This window comes from Polyodon spathula, chromosome 23, assembly GCF_017654505.1.
Source record: "Polyodon spathula isolate WHYD16114869_AA chromosome 23, ASM1765450v1, whole genome shotgun sequence".
NCBI lineage: Eukaryota > Metazoa > Chordata > Actinopteri > Acipenseriformes > Polyodontidae > Polyodon > Polyodon spathula.
The window spans coordinates 11,581,365-11,607,275 of record NC_054556.1 but is presented as its reverse complement, the minus strand read 5'-3'; the positions used below and the strand labels follow the sequence as shown (position 1 = coordinate 11,607,275).

The 25,911-nt window shown below is 37.8% G+C and overlaps 2 protein-coding genes across 2 annotated transcripts in view; one reads left to right on the top strand and one right to left on the bottom strand.

Moving 5' to 3' along the window:
- Positions 1–6,909, top strand: part of LOC121298004 (solute carrier family 41 member 1-like) — a 41,435-nt gene extending 34,526 nt beyond the window's left edge. Inside the window, exons 12-13 of the transcript XR_005947254.1 lie at positions 5,274–5,355; positions 6,107–6,909. The gene's annotated coding sequence lies outside the window, so the exon portion shown is untranslated. The remainder of the gene's footprint in view (positions 1–5,273; positions 5,356–6,106) is intronic.
- LOC121298006 (carbohydrate sulfotransferase 11-like) overlaps positions 1–25,911 on the bottom strand; it is a 44,047-nt gene that overhangs the window by 12,894 nt on the left and 5,242 nt on the right. The window lies entirely within an intron of this gene.

Below are 25,911 nucleotides of genomic sequence, written 5' to 3'. Positions count from 1 at the left end.
TGTGTCTAGGGAAACAGAATCAAAACAGGGAGGCAATGGTTTTACTGTTTTATTTACTAAAAATCACTCTGAGGAGAACATAATCTGAATCCAGGGGCTTCCTCAGTCCAATCTGTTAAACCTCTAGTCTACACCAATGCACAAATTACAGCGATATTTCATGTTGGGAGTATTTAGCAGAGAAGCTATTACATTTGCTGACCACAACATGAAAGTAATGGAATGACAAGGTGTAGTAGTACAAAGGGAATCCTTTATAAACTGTAAAACTGAAGGGATTATTAAATCAATCATAATTCATGCACTAAAACGCAGAGGTAGGCAACCTTAGAATTTCCACTGCAGGACTTTTCCCAAGCAGTTCCACAGATATTTAAATTGACCCTGCTTAAACAATGAAGGACCAGGTTGGAACGAAGTACTGAAAAGGAATAAACTGGATCCTTTCTCAGAGGACTTTCCAACTCCACAACAACCAATCAATCATTATTTTATATAGCACCTTTCATAGTGGAACACCATCTCAAAGCTCTTTACAAGATGCAGTGACAACAATAGAATCCATAATACTCTAACTACAGAGAAATGCATAATACATGATATACAGTAAAAAAAAAGCATAATACATTAAATACAATGGAAAGTGCATAATACACTAAATAATAACAGCAACACAGCAGCTAATAGCAGATATAAGGCTTAAGAACATGAAAAGCAAGGGAGAACAGGCGGGTCTTGAGTTGATTTAAAGCGAGCCACGATGGGAGCATCCAGCACCAAAGCTGGGAGAGAGTTCCAGAGATTCGGAAGCCATGACGCTAAACGAGCATGAAAGTGAAAGGGAAGGAGAGAAAGTTTGACTCAAGCCAATCCTACACATCTGTATTACTGCAGTCAGGAACAGAACAGAAAAATCTATGGAAAATGCTGGCAAAATGTAACTCTTCAAAAGGTCCAGTCTAAGTGTTTACTGAAGGGAAACATTTCCATTTTTCCTATGGTAAACATTTCCTTAAGCTAGGGCTTTTATACAAATGCTAGTCTCATTTTAAAGAACCCTGCCTGTGCGCAAAGCCGGTCCCTCCCTCCTCATGCTTTTTCCCTGCATGATCCCCTCGTTGGGGGCCCTTGCTGGAAGAATGTCATAATTGGTTTTGTAAATGTGCCAGTGGTGAAAAAGATCACTTTATACAGAAACATGGGGGCAAACAAACTACATTCCCAGCCCAGACAGACAGTCTCCATGGGGCTGAAACAGTCAACGTTACAATGGCTTAGTCCCACAGACTTCCCTTATACACGTTCCCATAAAACTGTATTGTAAGAGCCACCACAAAATGGTGGTCTCATACTGTTGTTATTAGACTACATGAATGAAATTACTGTGTAGTTTTCCTAGGGACAACAAAGGCTTATGTAATACAAGCATGTCTGTAATTAACTGCTAATACTAAATTGGAATTAACATAGGCTACGCATTTAATCAATCTAAGTGCTTTCAAATTTGAAAAGTTATATTGTGCCCTTTTACACAATATTATATATAAAATGCACTCCATTTATACAACGTACATCCATCACGGATGATTTTATTCTTAAACTGTTGATTCTTAAAGGTGGTGAAGTGTTGCAGAATCAGTATGTTTGAGATTAAAAGATTTGTTCCCTGCAGTGTAATGGGTTTCCGCATGTATGCACGCCTAGGGATAGGCCAATAGCTTTGTGAAGGGGGGCGGGGTATAAAGGAGTAAGGCAGTAGAAGCGAGCTGAAGCAAAACGAAGAGAAAGAAACCAAAATCAGAGCGAGTAAGAAAATCTGTGTGTACCTACACTGCTAATGCAGAATATGTTTAGTTCCGAGGGGGTTGAAATGTTATGATTTGTATTTGTTTAGCTGGGTAAACGGCTTATCAGTTCTGATGTCAGACGGGGACCACACTAAGTATTGTTTAGTTAGTGCTCCAACCGAGAGCTGGCTTTATTTTGTTTTATTAGTGGTTGTTTCCCCACTGCACTGCGCGACAGCAGTTTAAAAGTATACAAATGTCAATGGTGCTCAATCACTGAGTCCTCGTGGGTAATCAGCTTGTTATATGATCTTGATTATATTTACTCAAGGCTGCAGAATCTTATTTTACTACAGATACTTGAAGTGATCATCTCGTGAGGGTGTCTAGTTTAACTGCCATGCGGTGTTACGTATAATGACCTTTGAATTAAAATGACATCACAGTACAGTATTTAAGCATCTGACACTTATTTTCTGTTACGATGCAAATCTCAGTTTTTCACTAAGCGGAGATGCAAAACTCCGCAATCCCCCCTCCCCTCCTCCCTACCCCCCCCTCACCGCACCACGCCACAATCCCCCTCCCTCTACATGCATATCACACAATAACAGTACTGTACTTATGCTGCCAAGATAATGGAAATTGTACTGTACTATGCAATTGATTTGAAGCTTTGCCATGTCTTCAGCTCAGCCAGATCTTCTATAGATATGCTGCCATAATCCAACACTGAAAATATCTTGGCTGACCAACTATAAATGACACAGATAGAAGTATTGCATTTGATTGTTGTTGCTGCCACACATTTGTTTTATCCCTGCATGCCAACATAACTGCATGTCTCTTGGATAATAGCTATATAAAAAAAGATTGATTGTGTAAGCTAATATCCTTGTGGGTACAAAGGAATTTAAAAATAATCTTTCAGGTTTGTCATCAAGACTTCTGGCAGGGCCTGTCTAAGACAGGCTCCAATAAAAAAACACAAGTGCCCTCTGTGGAACAGTGCTCTGGTAATAGACTTGCCTTACCAAACCTTGAGATCAGATAAATAGGAGTCTATGCAGCCACCATTTGTCAGGCCAATAAGAATGAATCACACAACTTTTTTCCTCTAGATGTTGCAGTGGCTCAGCTGCAGTGGATCAGTTCAAGCCTTTCAACTTTTGATGGTTTGGGTTCTGGTCTTAACCTTGCGCTCAGTTTAACAGCAGGTCAACTGAATAAATAAGACGCTATGCAATAATAATAATAATAATAATAATAATAATAATAATAATAATAATAATAATAATACACCCAACTGTACACAATCATTTATTTGAAAGTTTAGGGACACAAGAGCTTCCATTGTTACAGTACTTTCTTGCATTTGAATACATTTCTCTTCCACTTGAATACAAATAATATTGCCTAATGATTTGTACAGCTGTTCTCAGGTGAAGCTGATTCTGTTTATTACCTACCTGTGATGTGTGCGGACTTATTATCTTACATAAACTTGAAAACAAGCAATTTTACAATTTTAGGAGATTCGATTTGTCTTGTTTTGTTGTACCAAACTCTACACGTGACCATTTCTCACGTTGGGATCTGACAAACTGTTTCTACACATGTTTGTTGCAGTGACTTTTGAAATCAAGATAAAAGTTCCCCTCCCAGCCAGCCTGACTTCAACTTCCCTTTTTAAATGCTGATCCCACAGCCTGCGAGAGCCTTACATGTACTCATGATTTTGTGGTGAGCCATATCATCTGCTCCCACCTTCAGCACCCCTCTCTCTCTCTCTCTTTTACACACCACAACTTCTACAATATTTCACAGTTAAACTGTTAACGGTAATAACAGTCTAACCAGTTACAACATCTACCCTTGGACCACAAAAATGTAATTAATGTTTACAGACTGGTTTCACTCAGACTATAAAGGCCAAGGGTCTATAAGGCAGGATTTTTTTTTTTTCTACAAGTAACATACAAAAGTGAAATGGTATCACCATAAAATTAGCTTAAACAAAGCATTCCCTTGGTAATTCCATTAAAATGCGAAAAATATAACAAATATTTAATTTTTGGTCAGTCTGTAGGCAAAATTCCCATCTTATACCAAATCAACTATTTTTGTGCTCCGTAATATTCTTCAAGCGATATTAACCACCACTAAAAACCACATTTTTTAGCACTGACTAATGGTCAATGTATTCATGTTCTCTGAACCTAAAGGAGAGGTGACTGGAAGGTGACATAGATATTACCAACAAGGCCTGAATTAATCAAATACAGTGCATATGTCTGAGGTCAGTTCAGTACAACACCAATAGCTTCTGCATCACGTTCAGGAATTCCAGTTTTCCCTTGTCGGCTTATAAGAGTTGCACTATTATTTCGATTTGGTGATATCATTATATTTTTAACATTACTAATGCCAAGTCTCCAACACTGACCAATACACTGTACCCTAATTTAACAAGCCAAAAAACAGTCACAACCTGGACAAGCCATTGGGCAGTTCTGAGAGAAACCAGGCAGAAAGTTGCCTTCTTATACCTCTGTTCAAGCAGAGAATCCTTAAAAAGAGCTAGAAATACAACATTACCCTGATTTTCAAATTTAAATAGGAATTCTAGTGACTTGAACTGTAGATCCCAGCATTTTGAATGCAAGCTGATCTCAGCTCTGTTCAGTTCCGATCAATGCAACCTGCTCTATATAATATATTGATGTTGATACAGGATGTTCAAACAAATGTACAGCTTATTTGATCATAAAGCTGCCTGCGCCAAGAGTCTATCATTCCCTATATGTGACTAATCATGTGGCTTAAAAGGGTCCTGCAGGTGGATACAATGGCAAACACATGGTCGCCAAATATGACTATAGATTTTTATCACATCGACACAGATGTATTAATATTGGGTCTCCTTGCATTCTATTGCAATAAATGGAAGCAAAAGACGTTTTCTAGGCAGTATACTTACTGTTGAAGTACTGAAACATTAGGAATGTGGGTTATTTAGTTTAGAATTCAAAATATAGCTATTGCACAAAAATGTACAACCTTTCTATAGACAGGGAACAACCAGATTCCAGACTTCAGTATGAAATGATACAATGAAGCATTGTAAATCGATGTCAAGACTTTGCCCACGGTTTTAAGCAAGCTGCTTACATCCAACAATCCAGGCCTGTGCTTTCAAAAATCAGCCAACCAGTCACATGATCATTTTAAGAACCCAATTTAAAAGATATTATGCAGGGCATTCAGTTCTCGAGCTCCTTCGCTCGAGTTCTCCCCGGAATGCAGAGACAAATGAGATTCCATTTTGATTCAGCATTTTATTCAGCAAGCAGTTTGGCGTTTTAGTTTAGTTTGTTAACTTCTTTTACATGAAGGGAGCTGTATACGTGAAAATGCAGTGGTAGGGTGTGAAAGCATTCAGTTTCATTTTCAATATCTGATTGACCCGTTTTACTTTTATAATAGGACTGCAAGTGCAAGTGAAACTAAAGTCCAAAGACCACCCGCCTCCCCACATGACCGCACACACAGAAGAGAGACAAAAAAGGTGACAAGGCTGACCACATACTGTAAGGCTTTCGTTCCATGGGGCCTAGAACAGAAGCTGCATAGAAATCTTGTTTATGGGCAATTTGAAAGCATTACAAATCTGACTGCATAGTGGCTAGCAAAAACAGTGTAATGTGCAGGGCTAGCAATATAAATTTAAGACTACAACTCTGGCCACATGCTTTGCATCACCTAGAATTTTAGGATTTAGACAAACAATTTAGATATTTTATTTGGTTTGTCTTTTTTGTTAAGGAAAAGGACAAAGCAGTATGCAATTTAATATGTTAATGTAACATTATTCAGCAGGTTTCATTCAACTTTATCGAGCAAAATTAATTAATGCTATAGGGTGATGCAAAACTTTTGGCCATAGCTGTACAAATCTTTATTTTTCCAATATAAAATACACATTACATAAAAATAATTATTTTTCCCTACCTTGTAAAACCTAGCAACCAATTTAAAGAACTTGTATATTTTTTTTTTATTATTATTATTATTATATATACATTTTTTAAAAGGCTGGAATACATTATATTTGTGTGTGTATGTGAAACCCATCCCATGAAGAGGATTCATGTCATAAGTGATTGATGGTCTGTCTAATGGAAAGCTGAAGACCACTTTTGTGGTAAAGGGTCTATCACAATACACAGAAGTTTGATGATCAAAATTCTCAGGCTTTCCTGATCCAGTGTAACAAAATGTTACATTTTCATTTCATTTTTTTAAATTTCCCTCCTTAGAATACAACACCCCATCCCATGCCCCAAACGTATGAAGACTCCTTGAACCAAACTGTATTGGATCAATGGCTGGGAAGGTCAGACAATTACACATTCTACAGGCTCACATTGCGACACCCCCTCCATCCAACAAATGTTTTATTTTAATGTCTGCCACATTTTAACAAGTATCTTGCAACTTACTATACACTTTAAAACAGGTAAAACAAATTGGAAATTCTCTGATCAAGTTAAAACTTTCATGCAAGACAACCTTACACAGGGACAGAAAAAACAAACTGTCCTAGTGTTTATATGGGGACATATGGAAAACACAAATACACGATGACCTCATATGAGGATGCCACCCACCCACCCCCTCTTTATGTAAAGCTATGGAAACAAATTGAGAAAAAATGTAAACGTAAACTATTTTTATTATGTGTCCAACGCTACTTTTTGCAGCTGTTTCCAGCATGCCATGCACAAAAGGATTAAAGTCCAATGCAGTTGGCTTTCTGATGTGCACTGTTTGTTAACCGCATTGCCACAAAGCACAGTAATTTGATCCAATAATGCTCATCTCTCTTGAGGAAAGATCTAACTTTTCTTTCTGAGAAGCCAGAAATGTTCCGTGGTTTGTGTTTCAAACAGCACTACGCTGGCTGGCTCCTGTCAGAGGCCTACTCCATAACACAATCAACACTCCATTAGAAGTCTGCTTTTAATTGGGACATATCTGTAGAACACAAGGTGATAGAACTAAAACTGGCACAGAACACAATAAATTATTTATTAACAAAGAATTAGGTATTTTTGTCTTAAAATAAGCACGGCTATTGAGGAGCCTAATAATTAAATTTGAGAAAACAACAGCCTTTGCTTGAAGTTGTAATCCTGTATTCATTTCTCAAATAAATAGCAATGGCTTCTGGTTGCTTTCACAGTAAGGAACTAAACCAAACCTGTAAAAAGATAATATATATATAATATATATATATATATATATATATATATATATATATATATATATATATATATATATATATATATATATATATAACATTTTCAAACACATTTACTTCAAAATTAAAATCACATTGGATTTGTACTTACAAATATCAGAAACCAATCACAAGCCCCATATGTTTATGCAAGTAGGGAACAAACATGCAAATCAGATACTTGCAAGTCCCAAGTGAAAGAAAAAAAAAAATTTGCAAACTCAAGGGTCAAATTATTTTAGCCCTTTTTCCATCCCAATTTACAGTCAGATTTAAGGTTCCTCACCACAGCAACTCCCCATAACATCAAGAAAACTAAAACGTCAGTAGGCTGTCAATCTATTCTTTACGCCCAGGAATTGTAGCCTGGAGGCCAAAGGGCAGCCTTGCACACACACACACACACACACACACACACACACACACACACACACACACACACACACACACACACACACACACACACACACCATTAACTAGGTGAGATACTCAGGGACATGAAAGCAGTATTAGCAGCAAGAGGAAGCTTGGTGTAAACTAGATGCTCTAGCAGAACTGCTGAAGACAAATTGTAGCTCATATCCGACTTCTTTGAACAACTGCCTTCAATGTGATCTTTATAAGACACTTACTGGATGCCTGAGATTCTTTCATTGACTTATAATGCCACTCCAGTTGCACAATCCAGCTCATCTTCTTCAAGTGCAGACACATTTATATTGCATTAATCCCAGTCTCCATATCAACACAGATATTAGACTTAAGCATTTTTCCATTAACTTTTGCCAGAGCAGAGCGAACCTAAGATTTTCAGGGCAATTAAAAGCCTCTCCTTTTTCATTAGTGGGGAAATCTGTTGCAAAACATTTATTATATCTGGAACGAGGTTGCTGTGCTATTGAAAGATTTACATACATTTACATTTTTAGCAGTTTCTCAAATGAAATGTTCCACTCAAAAACTTTAGTACTGTCTAAAAAAACTAAAACTAAAATTAAAAAAACTAAAACAAATACAAAACTTTTTCTGCATCATCCAGCCGCACTCCCCAAACAATCTGCTCACTTTTTGTTTCTGTTATGTTAGATGGACCAAGTCCAGGTTTTCTTGCTTTTGAAGGATTTCAAGATGCGACCTGCTAACCCCAAATTGGAGGGGTTACAACACAGCAATAGCTTTTGTGATAAGTGGCCTCTCCTTTTTGGATTTATACAATCGCAATTATATTGAAAAAAATATTGCTAGAATATGTAGAACAAAGCAGAAAGCTAGATAAAAGCAATGTGTTCTGTTTTAAACCCTAGAGCCTGTTCAGTAACACGAAGCTGTATGAACAATGTGTGAAAAGTCATGTAGCTGGAAAAAAGGGGTTTAAAAACACATACAAAAAAAACGTGTTGGGAAGCAAAAGGTTTCATCATCAAATTCTGAAATCCTGAAACCTTTAATAGCAATTTTCAAATCAAGTTTCTTCACAACTGGAAAAGCATGACATACATCTACAGTAAATTGTACATGACACCTCCACTGTACTGCCCTTGCTGGTGACATTCATACATTGAGGGATATAATAAATATGCATGTCACCTGAATCCATATGAGCTTGTATGTAACTTCAACCTTACAAGTGGGTTTCAATAACTAGCAGGTAACAACAATTAAATATTAACCACAGCTCAAATTCAAATTGAAATAACCTAAAACAGTATGGAAGATCGAAATACCTGTAAACCATTAAACTCAGACCTCCTTTATGTTTCAAGCTGAAGAAACAAGTGTGTACTGTTAGAGGAGGGTTCCCCCTCCTATGACCTTGGTATGGTACACAAAGAGATCCAATTTAAATCAGTGCTTCTAAAAATAAACAAGTTCTGGAATTACAGGCAACTCAGTATGCACATTAAAAAAAATATTGCGGCGACCTTATCCTGTGATCTTTAAGCTGACTATTCCAGTTCAACTGAAAAGCGTGGATTTGTCATAGAAACCCCATTCAATGTATCCACAGTAGTTGATTTCTAATTTGTCTCATCACAAAGTCAACATTTAATTGGTAATAAAAACATAAGGTGGAATATCAGTGGCACTTTGAATGAGATTGACTGTTTATTAACATTACTGCATTATTCTCACCAATATAAAACTTTACCAGAAATAAAAGGGATGTGTTTAAAGTACTTCTATGGGCATCATATTGCAGGCTGTCTATACAATAGAACCTTTTAACTCCATAAACAAGGGTTTAAACTAAATCACCAACCAACTTTACCGACTGACATTTTCCAACACAGTAATTTCATGACTATGTAATGTAATGCAGCATTACAGTGGTAGCATGCATTATTATACCACTCCAACAGCACAAATTAAATCACGGAACTAAAACACATTATTTAGATATACAGGCCGAGTCCATTTGTCTAAACTACTATTACAGCTCTCAAGCTGGAATTCTGTATTAAAGCTTTCTTGAGAAAAGTCTTCCCAGATGTGGAAGAGATATCCTCTTCAGAGCCCCATATAATAAATACAAAATGTATTAAGTCTGTGATTCCACATGGCTTGGTAGAAGAAGGAAAAAAAAAAATCTGGTGGTAGTATTCCTAGTAACTATACAAACTGTTGGGAGCCTCTTTGCCCTGTATCAAGGCCATCTTGAAGACTGAAAGCCCATGGATTTCACATCTGAACCATGGTCCAAGGGAAGGATCAGCAATATAAAATCACAATGAATCCTGATAGCCTGCCTTCTACAACAAAGAGCACTATCTGTGGATCATTTCCTGCCCTCAAACTCCACCAGGACAACGGCACAACAGCAGGTCTCCTTATGAGTGCGATAGATTTAGGAGAAAAAAAAAAAAAAAAAAAACTAAGATTTCTAGTGAATTATTTGCACCCAATTCATAACCTTTATGTATGCTTCTACAAAAGAATGAATATTCTGCTTTTCATTAGGGCAGAAGATAAATTAAAAAGCGTTTAAGTGAGGAATTAATAAAAAGGATTGTTACATTGGACTGGATCCTGGTTGGCACTCTGTGCTAAATGTGTATTGGTTTAACTTTAAATTAGTTAGTCAGCATTGTAACATATGGTCTTATCCCAGAAAACGATTTCCAAAAAAAAAAAAAAAAACCTAAAAATCAGGAAAATGTGTTTGTTTGGGTTGTGGCTGTTTGCCAGCATGTTTGGTGTACAAATGCAAATGAAATCCATGGGTGTGCACTGCATGTTCCATCGGAATGTGTTGTATACGAATGTTATTTGATATTAAAAACAGGCCTGACAATTCAAGACCCACTCTGTAAACCAGACGTGGCATCTTTAGATTATCCCGAAATGCAAATCTTTCTTATCAATAACAGCCACACGCTGGGGCGCAGAACAGAACAAGTGTTTTATCATCAAACACGTGGTTGATGGACTTGTTTATCCCCACCGACTCAAACATTTACAGAAGGATTTATATTGCATCGTCTAGTTTGGAGAGGGCTCATTAAAATTCAATTAAAATGTTTACTATGTGTGAAGGCTCTGCTTTCCAGGGGTTTAAATGTTTTTTTGACCATTTAAAAAAAAATAAAAAATTAGTGTTACCATCCCACATCAGTATCAATTGCACTTAAATATTTCAATTGAATGCATGGTGAAATAATGTAAAATAGATCTGTCAAACTTCTCTGTACATAATTTAAATGAAAAAAGAAAAAAAAAAGTTCAGTGACTTTTACTCTGTGCCAATCATTTTTACAGCAAGAAAGCTGTCTCATTGGAAATTAGACAGAAGTGATCATTCACCATGCTGTAATGTTGTACATCATATTAAAATATGAGCAAGGAATCTCCACTATAAGAATACCCAACAGCAAAAACTGGATTACACAATGTAACGCATTACAAAAATAAAATCACTACAATAGTTATCCAGTTTTCCGGACTGGATTTCCTGATATTCCTTAGCAAAATAACTGGATCCCAATCGAAATTATAAACTCACCCATAACTTGAAAACACTAAATGGGAAGAAAAACCTATAGTACAAAATCTTTAGCGTTTAGAGGAAAAGATTCCATTTCTGATTTAGCTTGAAGGATGAAACGTTTTAACCGAATCTGAACGTTTGAACTTAAGTTATGTTGCAAACAATACAATGGGAGTTCTCTAGTGTTGAAATCAACAGAAGTGAAACGTGAAGTGAATTATTTTTTTAATGTTATGCAGCTATGGCCTATGTGTAAAAGCCAATCTGTTTGTGCCAAATTACAGTGCTGTTAACAGAGCTAAAACAAAGTGTGCCGTAAGAGTTGAATAAACTCAAATTTAGCATTTTCCTTAATTAAATATAGCACTGTTCTGTTACTGTAGGCATACAGACTAGAGCTAAAACAGGCGGAATCAAGTCCTATAAAATTAGGAAACATTCAGGTCAATCAGAATCGGTAGGACAATGGTCAGGGCAGACAAGACTCTCAATAGTGGACAACTCAACCCGAAGTTACTGCTTGCCTTTAACCAGTGTGGTGGATTTGAGGCCACACAGCTGAAGTTGGAATACAAAATACTATATGTAGTGAAACACAGCACAGAAAGAAGTACAAAACACCCACAGTAATTACTACTGTACTAACTGCTTCAGTGTTGTGCGATTTGATGCTGCAATCAACACCATCAGACACTCACTCTATTACATTTTATGTACAATTATTTCTAGGTAACATTTTTATCTAAAGGCAGCGGCACTGTGATTAAAATGTAATTCTTAGGTTCTGAAAGTCTGCTAACAGGGGAGCCAAATGCAGGTGATAAAACCAAGACTCACAACATACAGCCCCAGGGCGTGTGTTCTGTTGCCTGGTCGCCGTTTGCTTATTCAATGTTCCTGCATTGAAATAAAAATTAAAATCCTGTACAAAAACTAAAACAAAAGACCATTAGAAGTATAGAATAAAGTGTTTAGTTAAAGCAGTAGATTTGGAAGGAAGATGCTTTTCATCCCCTTCCAACCACATTTCATTCTTGAGAACTGACAGGGGAAAGGCACGATATAAAACAAGCTCAGCTCTGCATACAGATCAAGCTTGTTGTAAAGCAGATGCAACACACAGCTTGCTCTTAAAACAATAATGGCAAACCTTGTCACATTTACAAGGCTTTACTAAGGAAAACCATAAGGTTTTTTTTTTTTTTTTTAAACAATTGTTTCATGCGGTACGACCAATAACTGCAGGTCTCCCTGGTTGACAGACCTCAAAAGACGAAAAAAATTCATTGACGCAGACAGCCCAGTGCAGTGACATCAACACGTGAGGATGCCAAAACGCATGAAGAACAACGTCTCCGGGGTAATCATCGTGCCAAATTAGCACACAAACAGGAGGCCAGATTTTGTGATAACTTTTCGTGGGCCTGAGGAGCAAAGGCAATTTGATTGACAGCAAGGGGCTGGGATTGAGAACATTCTGTACACTGCTTATATGAACACTTCAATTTTTCATTTAAAAACAAAAAAAACGGAATTAATGGCATGGAGGTTAATAGTAATTCTCTGCGGGCCTACTCAACGTTTAAAACACTTTGAGCAACAGCTTTTGTGTTGCTCTTAATCTATGGAGCGGTTGCCTACAAGAGGACAAACAGACAGTAGGGACATTTTCACAATGCAGTTTTCCTGCATTCCAGTAGGGTTTTCATCCAACTGTCTTTCCTTTTATAAACTTCACAGTTGAAGAGAACACTGGCCAATATGCATGCATCCAATAATACCCCCAACCACAATAACTAAATAATACATGTTCTACACACATTGAAACCACGAGATTCCCAAGCCTAGCTAAGGTAAAACAAGGCCAGGCAGCAGGACTTTTTTTGTTGTTGTTTTAATTGATTTGTTTTAATTCCCAGAATGAAGTGAGCGAGTACCACTGCAGCGCTGTCTAGGATATATTGTAAGGTTATTAGTGTTTATTAATTTAAAATCTCAACAACCCTAATATATGCTATACAAAACAAATAAAAAATCTCATGCAAAAAAAGCCCTCTCTGCTATGTTACATTCTTGTTAGAACTAACTCTGCATCCCAAATCCTAATCCCATCCTCATGCTCTAAACCCATCACTGCAGAAATTGATTTCATGCTGCATCAAGTATCCCTTACATGCTATGGTACACTAGCTCTGGCTTTGACTCAATGGAGCGCCTCACAATGAAAGCAGAATGGGTAACGTATTAAGGCATTGTGGTCTGCCAGGGGACAGAGAAAAGTGATCCTGATTTCTGCTTTGCCTCAAACTTACACAGCTATTAGACAAGTGAATACACGTCTTTAAACAGTATCTTATTCATGTTATACAGGGGGAGAAATATGACAAATGAAAGGCAGGGGGAGGTGGGGAGGTAATAGGCAAATCAGTTGACCACATTATTATCTGCTATCACATTGCTGCTGAATAAGCAGCCAGAATTGGAGTTTAAGAAGTGAACTGATTGTGGATATTTCCACAGTTTCCAACTGGGTTTTACTTATTCTCAAAGGTCCCACATAAATCAAAAATGTTCAGACAGACAAATGTGTGTGATTGTACAATGGTTTGATTGTATGTATTAAATGAACTATAGCTTTTACAACAACCATGATCTTTGGCTTTTATATTTAACAATTATCTAGGGGAAGCAATAAATAACTAAATGTGAATTTGGTGTTAGTCTTCTAAATAATGTCCCCATTTGGCTGTAGAGAAACATACTTCAAAATGACTGTTAATCTAAATGAGTTTATAGGGAAATGACAACCATCTGTTACTGTAAACTCAAATGTGCATTCTGTATAAAGCACTGAATGGCATTAACTACCAAAATAAGTGTCCAATCAATGCAACCTCCAAATTACAATGTAAGTCCAATACATTTACAACTATGTAACACATTCCTTGTAACTGAAGTCACTGCCACCCCAGTTTATGTTCAAATACCCCACAAAATGTATTTAACAATATGACAACTCAACACTCGCACCAAAAGACATCTGGGATCCAGAATACAGGGTAACCAAGTCCTCTCCCTCACAAGACACATGAATGTTTGCTGTTGAGCGACTGCAACTCTTTCAGCATCTAGGAAGACATGTGCTTGCTGACCAAATTGAGGAATGTTTCTCTAGACAGTCAGGCCTGCCCTTATGTATTTAACTGTCTTGACAAGCTTGGTGTCACTTCGTCTTCCTGTTTCCACCTTTTTCAGAAGATTTATGACGTAATCATTCATACCTATCTCCAATAATAAAAAGTTAAAAAAAAAAAAAAAAAAAAAGTCTTACTGGACAAGGCATTAAAACAAATGTCATTTTAATGTTGTAAAACAAATAAAAATTATATATATATCAACCCAGTCCAGACCAGAGCAGGATTTCACAGGACAAGCTCAAAACAAGCACAAAGCCACTTAAAAGGCAGATTTAGAGAACATGCTAACTTATAATTGGAGTAACAGAACCCAAACACCATATAATAGAAAGGGTCATGTAGAAAAATGTATTAAAAATTAAAATCAAATTGAAGCTACTTCTTATTCATCTTTCAACACTATACACTTTTATTGTACACACTGGGTTCAATTAAACAGTAGTGGGTCTAATACCATTGCAGACAGAAATACACACAAGCATCTCACATGTGTGGTAACTGTTAAATGTCATAACCATGGCCTTATTTTAATGATATTGTCAGTATTTAGATGTGTCACTGTTCTAGTCAATTGAATAGACCCCAGTGTTATTGTAAAGAAGAATCCTGCCTGCATTAAACTACAGGGAGCATTCAATAGATTGGGCTCCAAGAACTGACACATTTTGTCTTGTAAAAGCAGGCATTCTTTTCTGAATTCATAGCACTACATACATTTCACTGTAGGGAGACAGAGGACCATCCCACTGCAGGCCGGTGCTGGTGAATTCTTGGCAGGGCTGGTCCCATTTATCACTCACCTGCATTTCAATGAGGCTGCACTGGAAGAAAAGAAAATCTGCTGCTTGTTTTTATTGGCTACCATTTCAAGTTTCTAATTAAGTGCATAAAGGGACTTTTGTGTTGCGGTAAATGAAATAAAACAAGAGAAATTCACAGCCGTCTTAAAATAACATGTTTTAATTCATTTAACAGTAAAAAAATAAGTATAACTCTCAATGGGTGGACTAAAATTACATGTGATTCCAGTTCGTACTGGGATTAAAATGCTTGGGCGATGTACAGCAAATCTGATATTTAACCAATGGATATTTCTGCACACCGTCATTGGAAATCTGAGATTAGTTTTTTTTGACATTTATGGACACCCAGATTTTTACATCACCACTGAACTGGCAATAATCCTAGCAATGGCTTTTGACAATTCACACAAAATATGGTGTTCTGGTGAAGCAACCCACACAGTAATATTTCTGTTAGCTCATTTAATGACAAAAGCATTCCAAAAATTGCTTTATAAACCAATAGGTTAAACGGCCATAGATTGTAAAAGTATGTAACACACATACATACAGACACCTCCACTATATCCTTGTCGCCAACCTCCAAATATTTTCTGTATCAAGAAAATGTTGGTGTACATATGCTAGTCTTTCAGAAAACCAATACTGTACTACAGGAGAAGGCATGTCTAGAGCTGAGCCAGTCTTCATTATTGAAGGGTCTTTTTTTTTTATATACAGCAGCACTCCAATGCATGGCGCTCCAAGTCCTGCTTATTCCAATATTTGAAATCTCCTACAGTGTGGACTCAGCTGTGCTCACAGAAAAAGAAATATTTTTGCAGGGCTATTACATGAGGCTGAGATCCAGCCCTTACAAAAGAACTGAATAATAACAGATAACTCTGGGTTAAAAAAATGTAACAGATGGACACTTTTTATATACCAAGGATGTAGTCCTACAAACGCCTCACTTTTACTTTAAATGGTACAGCAGTTTAGTCATCACAAAATGAGCAATGCAATACAATGGGGCAGTCTCTGCTTCAGAAAACTGAAGTCTTTCTTTGCAGTCGCCATTGCAGAAATATGTTCTGGGGTAAAATGAAGCATAGTTGTCTCACAAACCTGTTTATCTTGATATTCTTTGGGGTACTACTGCACTTGAGGGACAAATTTCATTAAAAAAAAAAATCTACTCGTGGACACCAACATACTTAGTGATCATAGGTGGATAAACTGGAAGATACATATGGCGAGTTCTCTCACAGAACTTCAAACCTTTACCTCCACACTGGGGTAACTTTATTTTCCACAAAGAAATACTGGGAACAGACCTAACGTCAGTTGACCATGGTCAAGTTTGACATGGCCAGTCAGTGCAAACAGCTCAAGCTCATTACTAGAAGACTTCCACTTCATACTTGCAGAAGCACATAAACGTGCAATAAACATGGAATTATCAGATTACAAAATGACCCACACGTAAAACAGTCAGACAATTCTTTTGAGAAAAGACAAACAGATATGAAAGCCTAGCTCCAGACCACTGCCCTGCTCACTTTAAAATATTCCAAAAAAAATAGGTCTGACCAGGAGGTCAATCACTGACATCTAAACTTTGGAAGAAGTATTGAATTCGTCACAGTAAAGAGCTTACACATGAAAGGTACAGGAGCTAAATGGTTTGATGATCAACACAGCTGCTTTCTGTCTGGTTTTAGACTTTAAGGCCTATCACACACGACTCTGTCTAGGGCTAGTTCTTGCATACAATTTCAATACTCACCTACTATCTGTTGAATGCCCTAAATGCTCCTTAAATCTTAGAGGCATGATCCTAACTGGCACGTTATGCACAACTGTCTCTTGTGTACGAATATGGTTTTTTTCCATCTTTGAATATTCTTTCAAAATGTATACAAATAAACCTGTTCACCATATTTACAATTAGATTTATGGAGTGCATTAAACAATTCTTTGCAATGTCTCCTAGTTGCAAACAAACAAAACACGTTTAAATGTAATAGTGCATTTCAGAAAGAAAAAAATGTTTTGAAGCATTCTGAAATTCCTTCATCATATTTAAAGTGAACTTACTATCACAGCGGATGTTTCTCAGATATTTTTAGTAGTTGTGAAACAGACTGATACATGTGGGTGAACTGCTGCTACACACAAAGCCTGTGGTTAAAACAACATTTATTACTGGTTTAGGCTACTTCACTTTCTGCAGCGTGGTAATATACAGCTATGGCCTCCGCTTCCATGCCAACCAAGTCCTGTGAGAGGACCGGTGTGCTTGGTTGGCCTTGATACATCCTGGGCAATGCAGACTTTGTCTCTTCGGTGAGCAGAGAACAACCACCTTCACGTCTCGTAAACCCTCATTTATTTACTTGAGGTATTGACGTTGAGGCGGCATAAAGTGGCAGTCGGTGGGTGTAAATAGAGCTTTAGTCTCAGAATTGAAAGTGGCAGAATTTCAAGTGCCTATACCAAGAAGAGATTTTTCACGGCTTTTCTGAATCAACACGCAATATTTAGATTAACATCGAGAAAGATTGAAAGAAAGGACTCCCTGAACTCAATAATGACATCCTTTCAGTTCTAGTTGGCTGCCATGTACCAAGAAAGTTAAAAAACCATTTTATTTATTTATCAGAAATAAACTAACAAAATCAACAGACTGTCTGACTATCTTTAGAGGGTTTCACTTTTTTAGAAGTTAATTAATTAGGTCAAATGGATTCGTTATTTTCCATGAGACATGAAACGTAAGATTACATGTGCACAATATTTGTGCAGGTTTGTGAAATACATTATCAGCAGAAAAATAACCAATGCTTGAGTCATAAGTACTACATTGGAATCCATATCATGACAGAAATCTGAGCGTGTAGGCACAATAACAAACCTGGTTAACATACAGAAACCAGCTTAACAATGATTTCCGGTGCAGCAATTTTTTTAGAGCAACAAAAAGCATTACCATACCAAGTTTAAGGAAAATTGTATGCGCTACAACAGGGTCTACAGACAGTACATACTGGAACAAGCATAGGCAGCTAAACTTAGTTCAGACTAGAATGCATAGCAAAAAGCAGACAGTATAAAATAGCCCACTTTTACCAAATGAATTAGACTACGCAGCTTCAAATGTCATTTTAATTGCCGTCTGAATTTATTTGATTGTGATTGTAATTGTAATCATTCCAAGTGATTCTGGGTTCTTTAAAAATTAAGCTGTTCCATTTTCTCTTTGTTTCTCTTAACCTGGCTTTGAGCTTATCTGGAGTATCCCAAGTATTGGAACACACAGCGTTCCTCATTTCATTCATATAGTTTGACAATGCAACATTTAAACGGTCGTGCCCCACGTACTCTTGCTAACTTTAGACATGTAGAGTAGGTGGGGCTAGGAGAGTGGAGAAAGTTCAGTCCTGGCACTTAGGATTAAAACAGACCAAAGCCACCAAAGGCAGATAGAGAGAAAAACAGCAGTAACTCCATATTGGAGCAACAGATCCCTCAACACTCAGAAGGATATCTTATTACTTGCACCATTTTTCATATGTAGTAGTTCTTTCTCTCTCATATATTAATTTAGCATGTCTGTTTTTTCACTCTTAAACAATAGAGGGTGACTCAAATAAACTAATTTCCGCTACCAAATAAATATTTGTTTTTGCTTTAGATGACTGTCAGAAACAATGATCAGTAATACTTTTTTTCAGTATAATAAATAATTAAGACTAATTTAACCAATAACACCACTGCAGTGCAGTTTTATTTATGTATTAAATTTTAAGGGCTCTCACTAGGATTTCAATCGTTCCCCACAAAGAAGTCAGAGTGGAAAGTGTTTGCTTCACTGGAGCAGGCTGTCCTTCCAGCTCCATCACCAAAGGGTTGATTCATTGATCACTGTCAGAGGCAGTGTGAGACCTGGCATGGTGCACACAACCCCAAAGAACACTGCAGGGCTCACAGGCTGTGCCAGCACCCACACGAGCATTGATTAATGAATCTCCCCCCAGTTCTCTTCTCAATGAGTAAACTAGAAAGACAGAACCACCTAGACCTAAACCAGGCTTTTCATTTGAAAAGCCAGGGGCTGTGAAGAACTTGTGCGTGTGCCGCTGTAGCAGTTCCAGGTGTAGTGGCTGATATGTTTTTCTAAATATTTTTTGGACAGCCTGATGGTTTTGAGAAAAGAAAGATAAAAAATATGGAGAGTCTCAGGAAAGAGGAGATCAAGTCTGTATAAAAGTTTGTTGGAGTAAACTTATGGCAGGCTGCCATCTGCCACGATGGACAATTTAGAAAGACAATCGAAATCAGTCCTGTTAGTTTCTGTAGCTTGGTCAGCCCCATTTAAGATTGCGGGCTGGTAGAACTGGATCCCTCCAACTAGCAATGCAGACGGATGTTGAATTTTGAATGTTTACAGGACACTGTCTAACCATTAGTAGTTAATTGATTACCTGCTGGAGGAGATCCAAGCTACCACAGAGTGAAAACAGATCAGAGCAGGGGTCTGTACTGTTCTTCTCACACCTGATCTCTTTAGGAACAACACAGCACTGGGATTTCACCCAGGACACATTTGAAAAGGGCGTACCATGACTGCTTGTTATCCTGTCCCACAATCCTTTAGCCTGTCAGACTCACTCAATAGGGGGACCTGCAGTAGCTCGAAGAGGAGCAACAGGTGGTGTGCCGAGACCTTTCATTTCTGGAGGCCTGGAGTGACCCAAGATGCCTTTCCTCTTATTTAATGATTGCATCTCTTGTATTACGCCCCTGCCTATCTTCTGAACTGCTCCTTGCTGCTTATAATGGATGTCAGGTTACAAGTTTCCCTTTTGGATGAAGGCAGCTGGATTGTACTGTGGGCGGCAAGTAAGTGCAGACTGCAGGGATTTAAATTGTGACACATACATTTCTGAACAAGTCTACCTGGATGTACTGCCAGTACTGCACATGACAGTTATTTAGTATTCCAGACAGAAGCTGCTGCTTGTTAAAGAAATCCACAACCAAACTTACCACATTATCCAACAGAAACAGATTAAAAGTATTTCCAATGACAAACCTACCGGGTTGTCTCTTAAGCAAATATAACCCAATAGGCAAATACGTAAGCACTAATTTCCAAGCACAGCTGTAATCATGAGGTATGTAAATGCTATTTGGTGAAGTTCCCTAGTCATTGGCATAGGACAGTTGAATTGAAAAAGAATGCTCAAATATTTCACCTCAACTTTAATGATTATGCTGAACCATGTACTGCAGGAATTGACAATGGTCAATCTGCAAGGTCCGCAAAAAAAAAAAAAAAAAGGAAATCATACACACCTGCGTGTGTGGTACTGCGGTATTCAGTTTCCATCCAAAGAAGAAACTAAGTGGTACATGGCAGCAATCAAGAGGAGGCAAAAAAGCAATTTGAGCAACAGACGAGTGGGAACAGAGCAGTGAAGTGGCAGGATGGCAAAAGAAACATAAATCAAGAACAGCCAGGACACTTTAAAGCAAATCACCGATTCAATTTCCTATAAAATTATATATATGAAAAATAAAAACAAAAAATGATTACTGAACCTGTGATGTGAAGCACTGGCCAGCAGGCGCTGACTGAACAAGGAACCTCTGCCTGGTTCAGTGATGCCACTGTCCGTCACACTTTTACATCTACCTCGAGTAGCTGTCAGGACTGGAAACTCACTCTCATCTTTACCAGGGTTTGGAACTCCTCTTATTTAGGTATACAGTATATCACTGAAACACCAGATGGCAGGAAATTAAGGATGTGCTTAACTGACTGCATTTACCACAGCATTAATTATGTTAACCCTACAGACATGAGTTTTATTCTAGAGCTATGAAATGTTGTTTTTCTTCATTTGTAAATATGTAGAAAAGAAAACTTTGTGAGTTTTTTTGTGAAATGAAATCTCTTTGTACAAAAAAAAAAAAAAAAAAAAAATTACAGCAACTGTTGAAAATAACCTACACTAAAAAACCCTCACAAAACCCTACAATAAGTAATCGCCAGCCAGAAGCCCTGGGGACTTACTTGCAAGCACATGAACTCTCTATGAGGAGGCCCTGGTGTACTTTGATGCAGAGTTTTCTACAGTAAACTGTATAAAATGGTTAACCTATAGAGTATATTGCTCAATCCTGCCAAAGACTTTGTAATACCCAAGCTGTTTTTGGCAGTTTGAGATTGAAGATATGTTCTTGTTGCCAAAACTGCAGACTGAAGGTTTATCTTGAGAGGCCCTTAAAGATATTTTAGCAAAACTTTATGGACAACGGGAGTTGTAGGTTTCTTCTACATTTCTGCTGATGGGATACACCTTTCAGCATGTACCAGATAAACTAATATTTCCAGAATATTAGTTTATCTGCCCATTGCACCGGGAGTGTGAGTAAAGTGAGACACAAGTTTCATATTGTTATACCACTTGCTTTCTCTTCGAACAAATCTAATAGTTGGTGGTTTTTTTGTTTTGTTTTGTTTTTCTCTGTTATTGAGTGTTTGACGTCTTTATATTGTTTTAGCCCTTCCCCAGCAGTATTTTGTTTATTTCCCCACTGCAGATACACATTTTCACTTTCTTTTTGTCTGTACGGTATAGAATTATTTTGGTAATTAATTTAAGTTTATCTAATTAAGTCTACAAGATGTGCTTGATTTGTGTCTGCCTTTCTCTTGCCGTAACAACTTGGTTTAGAAAATATTTTATGCAAAGTATGTTAGTGACGTGGTCTTGCAATCTAAATGCTATATCAATGGTGTACACAGTGCATTTTTAAACATACACTGGTAGTGTGTAACAGTGAAGTTTACTGGAATAAACTAAGATGGGCTACTGCTTTCTTTTCTCTGTTGGCATATATGTATTCATAACATTGTTATCAAATGTGTTCTGATGATAAATATGTATATATTGTATAGAATAGATCAGATTACTGTAAAAGTGGTTATGACATTTCCTGTACTTTTAGTTTCTAGCACATGTTACGACATCATATTGTGAATATGCATGTTACGTTAGTTTCCAAAGTGGTTACAATAGATAATGTACAGTACACTTATTCAGTGTTATCATGCATTTACGCATGTTTCATTAATGCTACACAGTGTTCAGTTTAAATAAAGCCTTACTGGTATTTGAATAGCTTTTTAATGAAAGTAGCCTCTTTCTACTGTGTTTAATTCTCTGATGGAAGGGGAAGTGGCAGTTTGGACATATTGACACCCACAGGACTCTTTCTGTGTCTGATAGTTACACTACTAATCATACAGGAGATACAGAATGGGATGTAAGAAACCCGAATAGAAGCCAGACCTAAGCACCTGCCAGCAAAATTACATTTCTTAAAATAATTAAGGACATCTGATAGCTGTGATGAGACAAAGGAGAAACTGTCCTATTTACAGTATGTCTAACACATACAGATGACTCCCCACTCTCCTACCTCCCTCAGTTATTTTCATCCTTGAATCGTTTCAGAAAAATGCAGTAATGAGATTTACCTAGGAGTGGAAGGATTTGAATCAGTCATTATATTTAGGTGTCTGGGACACAGTTATAAAAACCATAATCTGGTTTTCGATGTATAGAGATTTCTGATGTGATTAAATCTCAGTTTGCATCAAATCTAAAAACAGTGTGTCTGACCCACAAAGCAAAATCTGTCTAAAGTAATACGCATTTAGTTTAGCAGGCAAGCGGGGAGAGAACTCATTAGTAGATCTGAATAGCAATCACCACGTCAACCCATCTCTAGTCCAATTTTTTAGTGAGTTGTAATAAAAAATATTGTCTCTCTGGTATTTGCGGATAAACTACACGCAAAGCAAGTTAATTACTAGTGTGCTTTACTGCTCCGTTCACAATGCTGCCATTGTGTTGGCATTCTCGAACCACCTCATGCATGGTCTCAGAAGTTCACAATGTTTTATGTTAAAACAGTTGGGGACTGTTCATTCCAGTACAGGGTAGGTCGAGGTGAACTGGCCCCTCAAGATAAGTTTGCTATGGGAATTTTACATCAGGGCTGTTGGTAGAGGCTCAAATTTATTTTACACAGAAGTTGTATATAAAAAGTTCTGTTCCTCAGCAGATTTTAATATTTTAAATAAAATTTATGCTTCATATCAAATTACCAGGTTCAGATCCGGCATCAGGGCGGGGAGTGGGGGGATAGACGCGAGGTATGTTACGACACCCGGGCCAAGCCTCTGCTGGGGCCCATAGCAAAGATAGTCTAAAATCTCTTTGCCCATACCAATTGTTGTTCAAAGAGAAAGGGCAGCTAGAAATTTACCAAAAAGCATGAAACAGATATATCGGATTGGAAATGTACAACAGCAGCAAATACAAGGTACTGAATCATGTATTGTAAACCCGGTACCCAGTTAGTCACCTTTATATGATTTTTATGATCTAGCTACTTGGTCTGACTTTTGTACCAAAGAGCTAAGAGTTGAAATCATGAAACAAACCTGTGCAGCTAAAGAAACTGACTTGAATTTCCCATAAATCACGCATGATTTGTATTCATTTTTGGAACAAAACTTTAATTTGCTTTTTGTTTTTTTTGTTTGTTTGTTTTTTTTGGGGGGGGGGGGGGGGGGGGGGGGATGTACTCACACTCTTGCACCAGGAAATAATATCCTTATTTCAAGCTAGATTTCTGTAGTGCGGTGGCTTGATAAATAGCCACTTGGGTTTTCAGCTGCAGCTTCTGTCCCCTTTGAAATTGTAATTTTTAATAAAAGGTCCCCCCCATTTACTTTCTCTTAGTTGCCATGGTTTCAGATGGGGCAGAAAATATTGCTGCACACCCCTAGTGGTCAATTCTAAAACCTCCTTCCTTCAGAAATGTTTCTTGTTTTAATGATTCAAGCAGAGACAGCAATACAGTAAACCAACATTCTTCTGACCCGTCGGACATCAGCAGCAGTGCTGCCAACTGGGCGTTTTTTTAGCATAATGTGGATGTTTTTAATTACATTTGTGCAGAAAAATCACTTTAATTTATGGGTTTTAATGTGAAACAACTAAATAGGCTTTTAAATTGTCCAAGTGTTTACTTTCTCATTAAATGCAGAATTAAGAATGCTGAAACGAGAGCACAAGATTTTAATAAATGACTAGTCTGTATCCCAACAAGCTATATTAACCAAACAAATGCTCACTGCCCTTTATCTGGTAATAACCCGTCTCATTCCTTGTTTACAGCACTCTGTATGTAAGCTGCCTTCAACCAATAAACTTTAGTCACACACGTGGTAAGCATATTAACTTCCATTCGTGTCAGTACACTCCATAAACAAGTTAAATATTTTTATTTAATTTTTTTTTACAGGTTACTATTATTAAACTTCTTCAAATAATGACACCTCTCCTGTAACTTCTATCTTTCCTGAAAGTTGTTGTTTAAATGCTTGCTGTCCATCATGGTCCACTTCTGACACTGAACTATTTGAATGTCTTATGCGTGCCACACAAAGTGGGGTGTAGCCCCCTCAATTTTTGTTCTTGCCTTATCTGGTCTGCCAGTGAATGTAGTTGAATACCTCTGTAGTAAAGTTTGTATTATAAAAAGATCTGTAAAAAATCTATGCCATAATTTCCATTACATGAGAGTGGATATTGAACTTCATGCTGATTTGAACTTGGCTCTCGCCAAGATAAGCACCAACTAAGATGTAGCTTTGCAGTAAACTAATGTGATCCATCTGAATCTCCATCCATTTGCACTGTTTTCCATCTGATGATGTAGATATCCTTCTGTCTGATATTGAGTTGGCTCCAGAGATCAGCTCATTTTGCCTCCCCAGCGCATCAGCACACACAACGGCTACGAAGCTGGCTCCAGGGATCAACCCAGTGCGGTCTCCCCAGCGAATCATCATGACAACCTTCTGGATTGAGCTAAGTAGGGTACGTCTCTGGGGTCTTCAAGTAGGCACCTTCCATCCTCAGTGTTTCATTGACTAGCCCACTACACCTCAAGAGGGCTCAACAGTGATTCTGGCGTCCCAGCATCACCCTCCTTCCTCCCCGACTCAGCTCAGCCCAGCTTACTTACCTGTACATCAGCATTGCTTTCCTTCTATTGTGCTTGAGATCCCCATTCAGAATCTTTCTGTCTCAACCACAGACAGTTGCTGCTCCTTTCTGCTTCTTCAGATAAGTTCTTCAATGTGCAACGCAACTCTTGGCCACTGAACTCGATGTCTCTGAGAAACCGTGTTGTAGAGTGTGCCACAAATCCTCAACAACCCACCTCTACTGGGTAAACTTGGACTCTCCATCCTCGCTGTTCCGCTTCAGCAGCTAGTTGAGCATACCGAAGTTTCTTCCTCTCATACACCTCATCCACAGCATCTTCCCATGGCACTGTTAACTCTACCAGATGAACAAGGCGTGCTGATCCAGACTACAAGACAATATCTGGTTGAAGGTTAGTGGTAGCACTCTCAGGTGGAAAAATAAGCCGTTGACCAACATCTGCCAACATCTTCCTGTCTCTAGCAGCTTCCAGTTGTAGTGGGCGAGGCTTGATTTTAACACATTTTCTTGGTGGTTGCTCTCCTGGATGGAGGAATATTGTCTTTTGTGTGTAATGCTTTGATGGAACTGGTGGCAACTTATTGGTCAGTTTACGCTTGTCTTCCAATGCTAAGGCCAAACATCGCAGCACCTGGTCATGGCGCCAAGTAAACCATCCTTGGCTATGACCCACCTTACATCCTGTCAAAATGTGTCTTAATGTTGCAGATAATGAACACAAAGGACATGAGGAATCCTCACCCACCCAAAGGTTTAGG